This window comes from Canis lupus, chromosome 22 (assembly GCF_011100685.1).
Source record: "Canis lupus familiaris isolate Mischka breed German Shepherd chromosome 22, alternate assembly UU_Cfam_GSD_1.0, whole genome shotgun sequence".
In the NCBI taxonomy this organism is placed as follows: Eukaryota; Metazoa; Chordata; class Mammalia; order Carnivora; family Canidae; genus Canis; species Canis lupus.
In genome coordinates, this window is record NC_049243.1 from 58,246,646 (window position 1) to 58,262,237 (window position 15,592).

At 45.1% G+C, this 15,592-nt stretch overlaps 1 long non-coding RNA gene and 1 other non-coding gene across 2 annotated transcripts; both read right to left on the reverse strand.

Annotated features, from left to right (window-relative positions):
• Positions 1-1,834: 1,834 nt before the first annotated feature.
• Positions 1,835-6,892, reverse strand: LOC111091772. The gene is made up of 4 exons (XR_005376095.1): positions 6,756-6,892; positions 6,123-6,244; positions 4,749-4,952; positions 1,835-4,414 (listed from the first exon to the last, which is right to left on the reverse strand). It is a non-coding gene; the product is annotated as an uncharacterized LOC111091772 (long non-coding RNA).
• Positions 6,893-15,234: 8,342 nt separating this feature from the next.
• Positions 15,235-15,342, reverse strand: LOC119865272. Its single transcript, XR_005376652.1, has one exon. It is a non-coding gene; the product is annotated as a U6 spliceosomal RNA (small nuclear RNA).
• Between the last annotated feature and the right edge of the window lie 250 nt (positions 15,343-15,592).

Here is a 15,592-nt window from a genome sequence, read left to right on the forward strand (position 1 = left end):
ATGTGGCTCAACTGCAACCTCTTTGGCTTTTTCTTCTCTCTCTCTCTCTCTCTTTATTGACTATTCTTCTCCCTCCCTCTATTCTTCTTAAATATTAACATTTCCTTAAGCTAACTCCTTGATCTCTTACTCATGTTCCTATGTTTTCTTCACTGACAAAATCACCCACTAGCAACCTTTCTTCACTGTGAGACATTGAACCAGAAGAAGTCCCATTTTTACTTTATTGCAGAGTTAAATTTAACATGCCCATCCTTGTTACATGTCCCTTCTGCTTTGTCATTACTGCGAGTGGCACCCTCCTTCTCTCCTTCTCCCATGCCAGAAGCTCTCCAGTCCTCTCTGACCCCCACACTTTTCCCTGTGCCTTAAGGCCAAGAAGCCACCCACCCTCCCACCTCCTTTGTTCCCTTTTCTTTATCCCATGTCTTTTCCTTCTTCTTCAATCCCCACACCATCTCCAGAGCCCAAGCATTTTTACCTCATGGTGCTTCTAACCCCTCTTAACTAGTTTCCTTGCTACCATTTTTCACCTTCTAATATATTTTACACGATAGCAAATATACTGCTCTTAATATCTTGCTTTCTACCTGGTACTCCTTGGCTTTGCCGGGTTGGCTATGGGAAGCACTGGGTGGGCAAGAGCTGAGCCACGACTCCAGGTGAAGAAAGAGAATTCATTAGGTCTACGCATCTAGCTATGGAAGCATAATCAAGATTTGTGTTCTCCAGCAATAAGCACTTGGAAATGTGTGTCTGGAGCGTTGAGTAGCAACCAGGAGACTGTCTGAAGATGGGCAAGGATGCGTGGAGTATGCATGCCATTCACACAAAAGCCCGGAACTTCCCACGACAGTCAGCCTGGTTGGAAGCAGAGGCTGACCGCGTCTGTATCCCTGGAAACCAGCAGGTTCAAGCAGGTGGGCAGTAAGCTTTGGGGAGATACCGCCGGCAGACGCTGAAAGTTGATTCATGGACAGATTGGGGCTTGTTGGCAGAATGCCCAAACTCTGGAGAGGCTGAGCTATGTTGGGGTAGGCTGGAAACACAAAGTATAACACACTTCAGGGACATGTTTGCCAACCTCAGAGCAGGAACTAGAGCAAGACTGGATGGCGAGCAAATGAACTACTGAATTAGGACATCCTCCACTCCCCCTGCCGAAACAGACTGCCATCACTGGACAACTGCCATCATTGGGAAAGGAGAGGAAAACCAAAATCCATCAAAAATCCTCAGCATAAAAGGAGAAAAAAAATGAGTGGGAAATATCAGAAAGGGAGACAGAACATGAGAGACTCCTAACTCTGGGAAACGAACCAGGGGCGGTGGAAGGGGAGGTGGGCGGGGGGTGGGGGTGACTGGGTGATGGGCACTGAGGTGGGCACTTGACAGGATGAGCACTGGGTGTTATTCTATAGGTTGGTAAATTGAACACCAATAAAAAATAAATTTATATATAAAAAAATCCTCAGCATATATTCCTTTTCTGTAGGAAAATATCCAAATCCCTTAGCGTTTCAAAGGGAACTGCCCCTGCCCAGAAAGTAGACTTGTGTATCTTTTTAATCTGGGACCCAACCTTCACATATGCCCTATTTTAGTCAACCCCCTAGGCCATCAAACATACAACTTCACTTTCCCACAATCCTTACTTACACTCTGGCCTATCCCAACACCTTCCACCATTAAAATTAATTCCTCCATCCCTTCTCCAGTGAGGCCTTCCTTGAGCAAACATGGCCCATCCTGTCTCCCTCTTCTGGACTCCCTTCGCAGCCACTGTGTAATTTATTTCTCAATTAAACACATATGTAATCATCTGCCTGTTGTTCTGAGCTTACCTTTAACTTCTCCTATGATTATGTCTTCATTCCCCAATTAGAAAGAAAGGTCCTTGAGACCAGGAAACTGACCTCACATTTGCCATTTTATCTCCCATGGCTCTCAAAATAGGGTTGTTTACCTAGCAAGTAATTGCCAAATATTTGATTTAATTGTCACCATTTCCTTTAAAATGAGAAAGCCCAAGAGCAAAGAACACCTTCCTGTCTTCGTGCCTTAGCCGTACATTTTGTGAGTTCTTCTCATTTACATTACTCTTCTGATAAAAGCGTTTGCCATAGTAACAGAATTTGCCGGTGATGCTCAGTCTTTAGTAATAAGCATGGATGCAGATTTCTTGGCGGAAGCTGGAATGCATACACTGACAATTAAAAAACCAATATGTTGAGGAAATATACCAAATGATTATTTCTCTTTTGTTTTTCCTCTGAGTCTTTATTTAAAGGTCTTTTCCAAAAGATAAATATTGTCACTCATTTAACTGTGTATTTCAAATTGCTAGAGGTTTGGGGCTTTGCTTTTTATGTTTGTCTTTATACAGATCCAAGAGCTGTGAACAATTGAATCGGGTAAGTCTGGCAAGAATATCCTAAGATTGATAGAAATTTATTTTTCCTTCCTTCAAGATGAGAAGGCCAGGGAGGGACGGGGCTCAGGGAGAGGGAATTGTAGGCAGAAGGCTACATTTTTCTTTTAATAAAGCCATGGTGTGGGAGTTAGAGTACCCTGTTATGTCTCTGCTCCCCAAACTCTCAGGGGACTTGGTAACTGCTGAATAGTGTATTTGTCTAGGTAAGCTGGGCTGATGGGGGGCGGGGGTCAGTCCTGGTGATCCTTGAAAGCCAGTTGAAGAAGGTGTCCTGACTTCTGCTGGCCTGCGGCTCTTACTGCAGACGGTATCCCCTATTCGGCAGAGATTTCTGTTCCTCCCAACCTCGGCAGCCCCTGTGGATCCCCCTGCCCTACCCGCTCCCCACAGCTTCCAAGGCACCGCGGGAAGTGCATCTCATCACACAGGGCTTGCTTTCACGCCCCTGCAAGGTCAGACAAGCCAAGTCGCTGTGATTGTCCCTCAAGAAAGTGTGACTTCCAAAGGCTAAGCTTCCTGGGGGGACTTAATTATAAGAGGCAGCCCATGTTCCTTTTGGCTTTTCAAAATAAGCTGAGCTCCTTGCTGGTTGAGAAAAACAAGAACATATTGACAGATTGATTTCTTTTCACATGCTGATTTCCATCATAAACAAAAAGTCTGTGCTGTTCAGGAGCAGAGGCAACACGGGGTACAGTTTGCCTTATTTTATCCTCATATTTCCAGGGCACATGTCGCATTCAGAAAGGACACCCACTCGGACCAGGGCTGGAGAGGGGGCTGCGCTCCCACAGTTTTCTCCCATTTCATTATTTTTCCGCATTGCCAGCCATTCCTTTTTCTCACCTCTTGACTTTGTTGAATTGACTTAGACTTTTTTTCTCCTCCGATCGTTCATTTTTCACTAGCTTCAGTGCATTTGCAAATTCGGGTTTTGCACACTGGGGACATCATTTGTCCAAATGAACTATTCTTCAGGAGAAATAAGCTAAGTTGAGTTGTGCAAAAACAAGAGTTTGGTTCTGGCTGTGTCCACACCCTTTACCCACCCAGGTGTCTTTATGTCGGGAGCTTCATAGCCAATTTTATGGTCACTGCAATGAATTCAAATTGTGCAACAGCGCAAAAACAGTATCTTTGTGTGTTGCTTGGGTTCCAGTGGTTTTGATTATGCAGTAGCCACCAGGCTACACTCAAGCACTCTGTTTACACAGCAGCTGATCCAACTCAGGTTGCTATAAATGAAACTGGATCAGCCCTTCTAGATCAGAAAATGAGAAGATGCCTAATTTTCTGATATTCCCAAGCTTTTTGCTCTATGTGGAAAAAGACCGCCTCGGGAAGACAATTGCCCTGTTTAAATCTCTGCACATTGTCACACTGAAACGGGAATTGGTATCTGGCAACTTGCAGAATGCCTTAGCACTAAGATGTTCCCATTTTTTTTTTAAAGAGGAAGATTTCACAAAGATATTTAAAAGAATTGTAAAAGGTAGCATCTTTTGCTTAATTTTATGTGACCAATAAATTTCTGGAGAAAAATCAATGTATGAGAAACCACACATTTTCTTTATCACTTCTACATGGAAGAACATCAATTGTGACAAGAGAGTTGAATCATTTGTAGGCATCAGGAAGATTCTGGAAGGTCTTCTTGGTGATTGTGTCCTCCACTGGAATCCTCACTTGACAAGGAGTAGCCAGTAGTGGGACTGCCAGGTCACCCAGGAAAAACACGAAATGGCAAACAGATCTCTGGCACTCAGTCAGCCTATAGGCTGGAGTTAAGATTCTCAAAACACAAGATAATAGTTTATTTGCACCCCATGAGGGCCCAGATCCAGGATTCCAGGTGAGGGCCTGTTCTGAGGTTGGGCTGACATCTCAGGGAAGAAGGTGCTGGAGTGCAGCAAGTGGGACCCTTGAAATATCCCCCAAAAGAAGCATCTGGTAAATTTGCCCAAGTTCCTCGAGACAGAACTGTAAGAAGGTAAGAAATTAAACAAATTTAAACATGTAAAAGGCAGTGAAGAAAGGAATGAGTCCCATTTGGAAAGCTGTATGGGAGTTAGGACACAGACCCTGACCCATCTGGGACAGGGAGGCAGCAGGGGATCCAGAGGCCACAAAAATGACAATGAGCAGGTGTCTGTGGGCAGAGCCTGGGGGGGTGGTTATGAGGTCCAGTCCCAGCAGTGAGGGGGCCAGGTTGCCATTCCACAGCACAGGAGTACTCGGGACCAGCCAGACGGGGCCCCGAGGTCAACACTCCCATCTGTGCTGGGCCCTCTCACTGAGTGATGAGCTGACTTACTCCAGAGGGTTCTTCAGAGTGCAGAGTCCCCACTTCTCCCGAAGTGAGGAGCTCAGAGTCTAGCATCATGTCACTAGGATATTAGCAGGAATGTCTTCCCCAGGGTGGAGAATGATAGAAAGAAGTTCCGCAGCCTTGAGGAGCAAATATAACATGCTAAATAAGCATGTTGGACCAAAGGGAAAAGCTCCTTTCTCTAGTAAACTTAAAAAAAAAAAAAAAAAAAAAGTTAGGGAGAGGTGACAAGGATAGGAAGGTAGCATCTCCACTCAGACTTTGTGGACATCTGAAACCGAAGCCCAGAGCAAGACTCTGTCCTCCCTCCACCCTGGCCTCAGTCCTCTTTCCCGTCTCAGCATTTGATGCATGTAGCCAGAGACCCAGCGTGCCCCTTCCTCCAGCCCACCCCTCTCAGTCTGGCACCCTGCCCCTCTCTCCAGGGCATCCCCCACCCCCCCAGGCCCTCGCTGCCTCCTTCCACTTTCCCCCCAGGGGCTTCATGCTGGGCCATCCCCCATCTGTAAGCTCTGTGGCCCGCCTGCCCTACTGCCAGCCCCTGCTCCTGCCCCCCTGCCCTGAACCTCTGCAGCCTGCCACCCTGCCGGCTCTCCTCCAAGCCCTCACCCAGCAGGGGTGTGTGTGTGTGTGTGTGTGTGTGTGTGTGTGTGTGTAACTTCCCGCTTCTCAGAGGAGACCACTCACTGATTAGGGCCCATCCTAACCCACCCGGTCTTAACCTAATGTCTTCAAAAAGATCCTATTTCCAAACAAGGCCACTTTCTCAGGTTGCGGATGGACATGAAGTCCTGGGAAACTGTTCCAACAGCACAGCCCCCCCAGCGTCAGAGACATATCCAAACCTTCCTCACTGGGCCTCCCGGTCCCCACCACCCCCACTGCCCCCCTTGTGCACCTGCAGCACCCTTCCCTGGGGCCCTGGCTCCTCTCAAGACTCAGCTTTTGACTGAAATGGCCCTTCTTCAGAGAAGACCTCCCAGTCACCTAAGTGTATTCTTCTGTTTTTTAATTGATATTTGACTTCATATTTCCTGTCCTTTTTCCAACTGGAATGTAATCTCCCTGGAGGTAGACAGGGGTCTGTCTCCTCCATCAGCGGGGCTCTGGGCCAGAGGGGAAGGGATTCCTGGAGGGTGATGTGACCCACTAACATGCCTGTCTCCCGTACGGCCCATTCCTGTGAAAGAGAGGGGAAGCCACCCTGTCGTTGCAGCCAGGCGCAGCCCCAGCATTCCATAGGCCCCCCCTGCATCAGTAACCCTTGAACTTGCTTCAGTGACACCCCTTCCAGAGCCTTCTCACACATTTCTTTCTTAATCCCTTCCAGTAAAAGTTACTGTCACAGACACACTGTACCTGCCTGTCCTGCGGCCATTTGAAGGCCAACAGACTGCTGTCACATCTGCGGGCATGGGGCCTGCTGAGGATCCCTGTCCGCCTCCTGAATGGGTTTCTGTAAAGTCTGTGACTTCTCCGCCCTGTTTGCAAAAAGAGGTACGGCCACAGCTGCTTTAGCTTTTGCAATCCTTCTTGCTATTTCTTAACACACCTGTGGACTCTGTGAGATCCGTGTGGATGGCCCTGTGGGTACAAACGTCAGCAGCTTCCCACAGAGGACTGAAGCGTTTTGAAACATGATGCTGGCCGATCACGTCTCCCTTTGACGTCGTTGGGGACAGAGAAAAGGAGGCGACAGGGCAGCAAATGTGATGTTGAATGGGTGCCAGGTGACAAGCACCGTCAGGCTTCCTGCATCGCAGGTGGGAAAGGAAAAAGGCATCATCCATGGCGTTGGGGGAGGAGTATTTAAATATGTTGGGGGTTGTGAGTAGTAAAGAAAATACATACTGTCTCCTATCACAAACAGAAGGCCTGGAGCGCCGCCACAGGCCCCTTGTGAGGAGGGGCCCGGCCCTGGGTTGAGGAAGCAGCCCCCCCCCCCCCAACCGCGGGCTCCCCGAGGACACCGGGCGGCCAGGCGCAGCCTACCTTAGGTCTGGGCCTCCCGAGTGCGGGTTTGGCACGAGCGCGTGGGAGCGGGCCAGGTGCCAGTGCAGCAGATGGCTGTAACGACAAGCATATGTCCAGTAACAGGTACACGCACCGCCTCTGAGCGTTAATCAGAGCCGGCCGCCTCTCGCGGGGGGCACACGCGGCCCTCGAGCCGAGCTCCCGCTGCGCGCCTCTGGCGCCCTGCAGGGCTGGGGGAGGGCTCAGCCTGCGCCCCGCAAGCCGCCTTTCCCGGCGCGCCCCGGAGCAGGTGCACACACACCCCGCAGGTGCACATGCCCAGAGCTGGCGCCGTCCGGCTCCGGCACCCCCGCTGCTCCCCTGGGGTGGGACCCCCTCAGACTCTCCGCCTCCGGGCAGGGGGCCTCTGGAGGTGCGCAGGGGCCGCACCCCACCCTGGCAGGCTCCCCGCCGTCGTCCTTCCCTGGGAGGTCTTGCGTGAGGACGCAGCCGGTGCACATGCCACATTGGCTTCTCATTGGGAACCCACTCCTCGGGTTGTATTTACTCCCCACGAAGATGCGCAGATCTCGTGGCACACGACTCCTACGAGGTTGGGCTTTCCTTCCTTCCGGGACTGGCGCAAACCCAGCCTGCAGGGCAACCCCATCTTGGTGCTCGGTCGGAAGAAAGAGGATAGAAAGATCCCTCGCATGGCAGCGCCTGGGCGGGAATTGGAAGCTATGCTCTGCCTCCAGACGCCCTGCCTTCTGCAACATCTGCTTTGTCTCTCTGTTTAGCATGGTGTTCCGGGAAGCCCCTCAACAGTGCTGCTGAACCAGGGAATAGAGGAAGGATGTGCTCAAAACCACCCTGTGTTATCCCTCTAGAGCTAAGGGCCCGAGGATTTCTAACTTTGTTTTACAAGAAATAGAAGTGGGAACATGGGGTAAGACTAAGGGCTAGGAATTAAGATACATACTTAATGGATTCTCACAGCCACTGTGTGAGGGAGGTAAGCACACATTGTACCTCATTAATAAGAAATAAACAGTGACCTTTGGAGTTTTATACATTCATTTACTCAACAGTATGCTCAAGAGCAGGGAATGTAGGAACCAACCAGCCAGGCAAGGTTTATCTGAGCAACCAGGTCTTCAGTAGAGCAGGGATGAGGTTGGAGGTGCAGGTGGAGGCCTGGAAGGGCCTTGTTTCCACCCTGGGGGTGAGGATTATCTTCAGTTTAGAACCTTGGACCACATCCTGAGGAAACAGGGAAGGTCTATGGAGCTCCCCATAACATGAATGTCAAGATCATAGGACTTGGATAATGTCTCAAATATTATCAGCATGTATTAAATGTAAACCCATAAATTCCATTTCCCCAAAGGCCATTTCTATAACAAGAGTCAGCCAACGTTTTCAAATAGGTCCAAATAGTAAATATTTCCAGTTTTTCAGGCCATACAGTCTCTTTCTCAACTACCCATTTGAATTTTATAGCATGAAAGCAGCTGTAAATGGTGTAGAAACAAATGGTTGTAGCCCTGTTCTAATAAAACTTTATTCACAAAAGCAGGTGGCTGGCCATATCAGGCCCACATACCAAAGTTTGCTCACTCTTAGTTTATAGCACTGAAACAAAACTGTTGAGGTCAACAGAGGGTTCATGCATGAAATAGGACACTCAGAAGAACTTATAGAGTATATATGACATAAGTGTTTCAAAATGTAAGTTCTACGGTAGAATATTAAACCGATAGGCTTTTGTTGTGAGGTGCACAGAATCATTGAATCTCTTAAAAAGTGTAAGTAGAATTTTGTGGCACTACTTTTCTAGAGACCCAGTCCACACCTGCCAGGACATTCCCAAAGTGTTAAAAAATATAATAATAAGGAATAAAAACCATGGGTTTAAAAGAAAACATTAATCTTTTTTTAAATTTTTATTTATTTATGATAGTCACACACACAGAGAGAGAGAGAGAGAGAGAGAGAGGCAGAGGGAGGCAGAGGGAGAAGCAGGCTCCATGCACCGGGAGCCCGACATGGGACTCGATCCCGGGTCTCCAGGATCGCACCCTGGGCCAAAGGCAGGCGCCAAACTCTGCACCACCCAGGGATCCCCAGAAAACATCAATCTTAAAATGGACAATTTCCAATTTCCTTTCTACTAATGATGGTGCCAGTCACCCTGTCAAACACTCATCCCAATGAGCATGGCTTGAACTATTAACGATGCCATTTTCTAGTCTTTCCCAAATCACATTCCTGAACCCAAAAGACTTCATGGATGAATCAGTGGAAGGGGAAAGCCCACAATCTCTAGTCACAAAGCAAAGCCCCTGGTTCCTCCTTCCATAATAGCTCTGCCCATAAACCACACTTACCTCTGGGTCTCATGAAATCCAGGGGTATTCCCAGGAGGATTAGTTCCCTTCAGACAGGTCAAGCAGGAAATAAGGCCAGATTACTCATAGGTAGGGGAATGTTCTTACAAATTCCTTTTTACTATTTGTTTCTTACTGAACATGCCAAAAACTACACCTTATAACTTTGGCAAATTCATTTTCCTCAGTCATGTCAGAGAGTCTCTAATCCCCAAACTGTGGTTTCTATAGGTGAGAACTGGGGCATTAAAATCTTATAGAATCAATTTTGAAAAACCAAAAAACCAACATTGGGCACATGATTATGCCCAAAAGGAAAAGCAAAACAAAATCACAGTCCAGCTGAATATCAAGCAGTCTCAAATAGAGGGAAGACTTAGAGACTACAAGTAAAGATTCTCAAGGAATTTATATATAAAATCTTAATTAAAAGCCATGTGTATTTTGCTTTGTCACAAAAATAGAGATAGAGTTGAAGAATCCATGTCTCAGAATCTTGTAAAATTTTAAAAGCTGAACAAAGAGTAACCAACACAATATTAGGAAGAAAAGTTGGAGGATGGATGCCAACTTTGAGACTTGCCACAGAGCTGCAGTAATCAAAAGTGTGGTACTGGTGAGAGAATAGACAAATAGATCCATGGAACAAGATAGAGAGCCCAGAAAGAGACCCACACACAAATAGCCAAATGATCCTTGACAAAAGACAAAGGCAAGTCAATGAATATAGGGTCATCTTTTCAAAAAATAGTACTGAAACAACTGGACATCCACAGTTAAAGGGAAAAAAAAGTGAATCTAGACACTTACTTTATACCCTTCACAAAAATTAACTCACAAAAGATCATAGAACTAAATGTAAAAAGGAAAACTATAAAGCTCCCAGAAAATGACATAGAGATAACTCCAGATGATTCGGATTTGGTGATGACTATTTACAGAAAAAAGCATGATCTGTGAAAGAAATAATGGACAAGCTGGTCTTCATTAAAGTTAAATTTTTCTACTATGCAAAAGATGCTGTCAAGAGGATAAGACAAGCCACAGCAAATTGTGAGAAAATACTTGCAAATGACACATCTGACCAAGGACTGTTACCCAAAATATATAAAGAACTCTGAAAAGTCAATAAGAAAATGAACAACCCAACTTAAAAAATGGACAAAAGATCTGAACAGACTCCTTACCAAAGAAGATACACAGGTGGCAAATAGACATATGAGAAGACATTCAACATTGTACATCATTAAGGAATTGTGAGTTAAAGCAATGAGAAACCACTGCACACCTATTAGAATGGCCCAAACCCAAAACCCCAAACTGTTAACACCCAACGCTGGTGTGGATGTAGAGCAACAGGAAATCTTATTCACTGCTGATGGGAGTGCAAAATGGCACAACCACTTTGGAAGACAATTTGATAGTTTCTTATAAACTAAACATACTGTTCCCACATGACCTAGCAATCATACTCCTTGCTATTTATCCAAATGAGATGAAAACTTATGTCCACACAAAAACCTACACACAGAGTTTACAGCAGCTTTATTCATAGTTGCCCAAACTGGAAGCAACCAAGATGTCCTTCAGTAGGTGAGTGGATAAATAAACTGGTGCATCCAGACAATGGACTATTATTCACTTTCAAACAAAACAAAACAAAACAAACAAACAAAAACCAAGTGCTCTATGTCTCAAAGACCAGGAGGAAACTTAGATGCTTATTACTTAACAAAAGAAGCCAATCTGAAAAGGCTACAACATGTATGATTTCAACCTATGACATTTTGGAAAAAGGCAAAGCTATGCTAATGGTAAAGAGATGAATGGTTGCCAGGGGTTGGGGAGTCAGCAGAGGGGTGAATAGGTGGAACATGGAGGATTTGTAGAGCAGTGGAACTATCCTGCCTATACATTTGTCCAAACCCATAGACTGTACAGCACCAAGAGTGTCCTCTCATGTAAGGTATGGACTTTGGGTGATAACAATGTGGGAGTGCAGCTTCATCAACTATAACAAATTGATCATCCTGGTGGAGGTATTAGTCAAGATTCCCCAGAGAAACAAGACTAACAGACCAATAGAATGTGTGTATATTTATTGTAAGGAATGGGCACAGGTGATTATGGAAGTTGACAAATCCCAGGATTCACAGTCTACGAGCTAGAGACTCAAGGGAGAAAACAGCATAAATTCCAGTCCAAAGGGTGGCAGACTTGACACCCAGGAAAAGCCAATCTCCCTGTTGAAAAGCATCCAAGCAGGAGGAATTCTTTCCTACTCGGGGGAGGGTCAGCCTTCCTTCTAGGCAAGCCTTAGGCCCACACACACATTATGGAGGGCAATCTACTTTACTCAGTGTACTGATTGTTAATCTCATCCTAAAACACCCTGACATTGTGGTGATCTGTGCATCTGTGAGGGCAGGACATATATGGGAACCCTTTGTGCCTTCTGCTCAATTTCTCTGTTAACCTAAAACTAAGCTACAAAAGTAAATCTGTATTTAAAAAAAAAAGATTAACAACTCCGAATGAACAGCACCCTTTTCAAAACAGTAACCTCTGACTGTAACTGTATGAAAGTTGAATGAATCTTACAAAAACAAATTTCACGTAAATGGAATTGAGTAACCAGATTTACCAAACAATTGTTCAAAAGTGGCCCCCAGAGCAGGTATGAACTCACACCCCGATCACATGATAATAATCCTAAATTGGCCATTTAAATGTCTATAATGATTATTCTGTTAGTATTGTGGATGAGGATTTCTGGGTATAGATAAAAGTAGTCAGGGAAATCTTCAGGTAAGACCTTTCTGCCACCCCCAGTGTAGACAATACAAGACCCCATTTAGAAGCCCACATTCAGCACACAGCCCATTCATACTAGGGCATACAAAGGCCCTAAAAGCTTTGGTAAAAATGAGAGAACATAGATTTTAGTGACTATGGCACCAGATTTGATGGATCGTTAGCTCCATAAAATCAGAGGTTGGCAAACTATTGCCTAAGCTTCAAATATGGCCCACCACATGTTTCTGCAAATAAAGTATTATTGGAACAGTATTATTGCCTATTTATTTACTTATTGTCAGTTGCTGCTTTTGTACTCCAGTGGCAATTATAACATCCAGCATCTGGACACAAATCCTACAGGATTTAGTGTCTACCCCTTTGTAGAATAATCCTGCTGATACCTGATAAAGTTCATCAATTGTCATTTTTTTTTTACAGGGCAATTTGTCCTCTTTTAATTTTATCAGAAAAAAGATACCACCTGTTCTAAAGGCGACATGTTATCCCGCATTGGATCCTGGACAGAAAAGGAATAGTAATTGAAAACCAAGTGAAATCTGAATGAAGTCTGTGTAGTTGGGTTAAAAGTAATACAGTCACGTTAATTTCAAGGTCTTCACAGGTGTATCGTGGTCACATAGGATGCTACATAGGATGCTACTATCGGGGGCTTCTCAGTACTATCCAGGTAAATATCCTGAAATTTTAAAATTACTCCAAAAATGTTTTTAAAAAGTTTATTTCAAGAAAAAGAGAAACTCTCAGCAAATAGATACTCAAAATATGCATTCAGAATGTAAAATTAAGTCTGTCTCCAATCGTAGCAGCGATGTGGCTATGAGTCATCCATTCATTTATTCAATAAACATTTAAGAACTTGCAACAGCAACCAAAAAAACTCTTTTACATAAATACAGATAAACATCAGTATGCTTTTCAGATTTGGGTAATTTTATCCAAGCTGAATGTTGGAACCTGTTAAAATGTTTCTGACGCAGGTAATGCTATCAAAAGTAAAGGCAGAAGGGATGGAAGATTCTTCCAAGGGCATTGTAGACAGGTGAGTGGAGCTCCAGATATGGAGGTAATTCAGAGGCCGAGCAAATAAAAAGCTTTCATTTTTAATCTTCCCAGAGGAAGGTTTAAAAAAAAAGAAAAAGAAGAAGTACGAAATGAATACTTCCTTAAAGTATTTATGAGAAGAGAAGTTAAAAAACATCTTTGCACATCTGCTCCTTTTGCACGGGTTTAGGTTTCCTCCCTTGGACGCCTTCCAGACCCTAGCACCAGGAAGGCATTAACCTAGAGTCAATCCAAATTACTGAGGCTCGGGGACCAGTCTGAGTTTAGGCTGCTTTGTGACAGCACATCAGAGAGAACTTATTTATACCCCAGACAGATCGTGCTACGTTCAAACGGTGTTCTGGATGCCTGGAAGCCAGATACTTCAAAAGGCAAGAGTAGAAAAGAGAAAAATGTGCTGGGACCACATGCGCACTGGCACTCCCAGTGGCCCTCAAGCTGGTCAGACTGAGGCCACGACACCCCAAAAGACCGGGAAGCATGCTTGCCTTGGGAGATTCTGTAAGTCCTAGGATTTTATTTTTATTCTATCAATTGCACAAAGAAGGATGGCCCTCCTTGCCTTTTCTTCCTAAGGACATGTCCATGCGTGTGGTTTGAGCTTGTCGGGCCATGGCAGGTCCCCCGCCTACCCTAAGGGGTTGAGCCTTCTAAGGGCCAACAGTTAGGAAGAGCCTACTACCGCGCCCCACTTCTCAGAGACTGAGGCCATGTGGTAAGCTCCGCAGTGACCATACATGTCCACTCCCTCCTTTCTTGGTCTCAGTTTCAGCCTCCCCACCCCCAGATTGAAGGAGTTGGAATAAAAACACTGGGGATCCCTGGGTGGCTCAGCGGTTTAGCGCCTGCCTTTGGCCCAGGGTGTGATCCTGGAGTCTCGGGATCAAGTCCCACATCCAGCTCCCTGCATGGAGCCTGCTTCTCCCTCTGCCTGTGTGTCTGCCTCTCTCTCTCTCTCTCTCTCTCTCTCTCTCTCTCATAAATAAATAAATAAAATTTAAAAATAAAAATAAAAAATAAAAACACTGAACACCCCTTGGGCCTTGAGATCTCAGGTACTGTGGGGGGGTCCAGTGACTTCTGGCATGCAGGTTCTCCCTGTGACCCTGCTGGGGACCTGTCTTCCAGCAAAGGTTCCTGCTCTGGTGCTGGGGTGTGGAGATTCTGGTATTCCTCATGGGGCACCGTTCAGAACATAGCCCACGGGAGCCTCTGTTCTGCTAGCCTCTGCGATTCAACACAGGCCACTGGGGGGCTCTCAGGAAGGACAGGTGAGGTGGGGCGGGGTGTGTTCTTTGGTTTCTACTTCTTGTCTTTCAGTGAGAGTCATGGTTTTCCTTCCCATGCTGGAAATGAACTGTTTCTTTATCACCAAAGACCTGGGTTAGAAGTCCCAGCACCAGAACTAATCCAGAAATTTGGACTGAGATGGATGTGGGGTGCATTCAGCCAACTGACCCATCTCAGAGCAACAAGATGACCTCAGATGACCTGACGTCAGGAGCAACTGCTGGCCATTTGAAAATGTGGGCTGAGAAATGCTTGGTAACTGACCAGTCACAAGCAAAACTCACCTGAGATTTGGTAATGGAGCTACACCTAAAATCAAAATGGGGGGCACCTGGGTGGCTCAGTGGTTGAGCATCTGCCTTTGGCTCAGGTCATGATTCCAGAGTCCCGGGATCGAGTCCCATGTCAGGCTCTCTGCAAGGAGCCTGCTTCTCCCTCCCTGTGTCTCTGCCTCTCTCTCTGTGTCTCTTATGAATTAATAAATACAATCTTTAAAAAATGAAATAAAACAAAAATAAAATAAAAATGGTTCATCCTCACATTAGAAAGACAAAACGAACCATTTTTTCTATTAAATTATAAGTATATGCATCTGTTTTTTCTGTGGTTCTTATTCAATCTACTTTTCTGGGTCTGTGATGGTAATACTATATATAATTTACAGAAGTGCTTTTCCTGTTCAAGAGTATATTTTGCCTTACATGACCACATTGTGATTTTTTTAATAAATATCTTAAGAACCTAATAAAATTAACCATACTGCCATTTCATGAAATGTGAATATCTGCTCAAATTATACTCTGTGCTTTTATATTTTTCTACTTAGGTACATGTTTACCAGTGCCATAGCCAATGGCTTGTCTTTAAGCACACACTTCTGTTTAGAAAGTTGGGGTATTTATATATTCTTGCCTTCGAAAATTTTATAGTTTAATTCATTAATTAATAGTTTTCCCTTTTTTATGGAATGCTTCACAAATTTGCATGTCATCCTTGTACAGGGGCCATGCTAATCCTCTCTGTTATCTTTCTAATTTTAGCATACGTGCCGCTGAAGCAAGCACTAATTAATACATTTTGAAGTTTTACGCTTTGTCTTAAGCTAGTTGTCATAATCTTATAATAATGTCAGAAGTCAGACTCTTCTTATATCTGATACTTCCAATCATGTAAACTTATGTTTTTTTTTTTTTTAAGATTTTATTCACTTATTCATGAGAGACACAGAGAGAGAGAGAGAGAAGCAGAGACACAGGCAGAGGGAGAAGCAGGCTACATGCAGGGAGCCCGAAGTGGGACTTGATCCTGGCACTC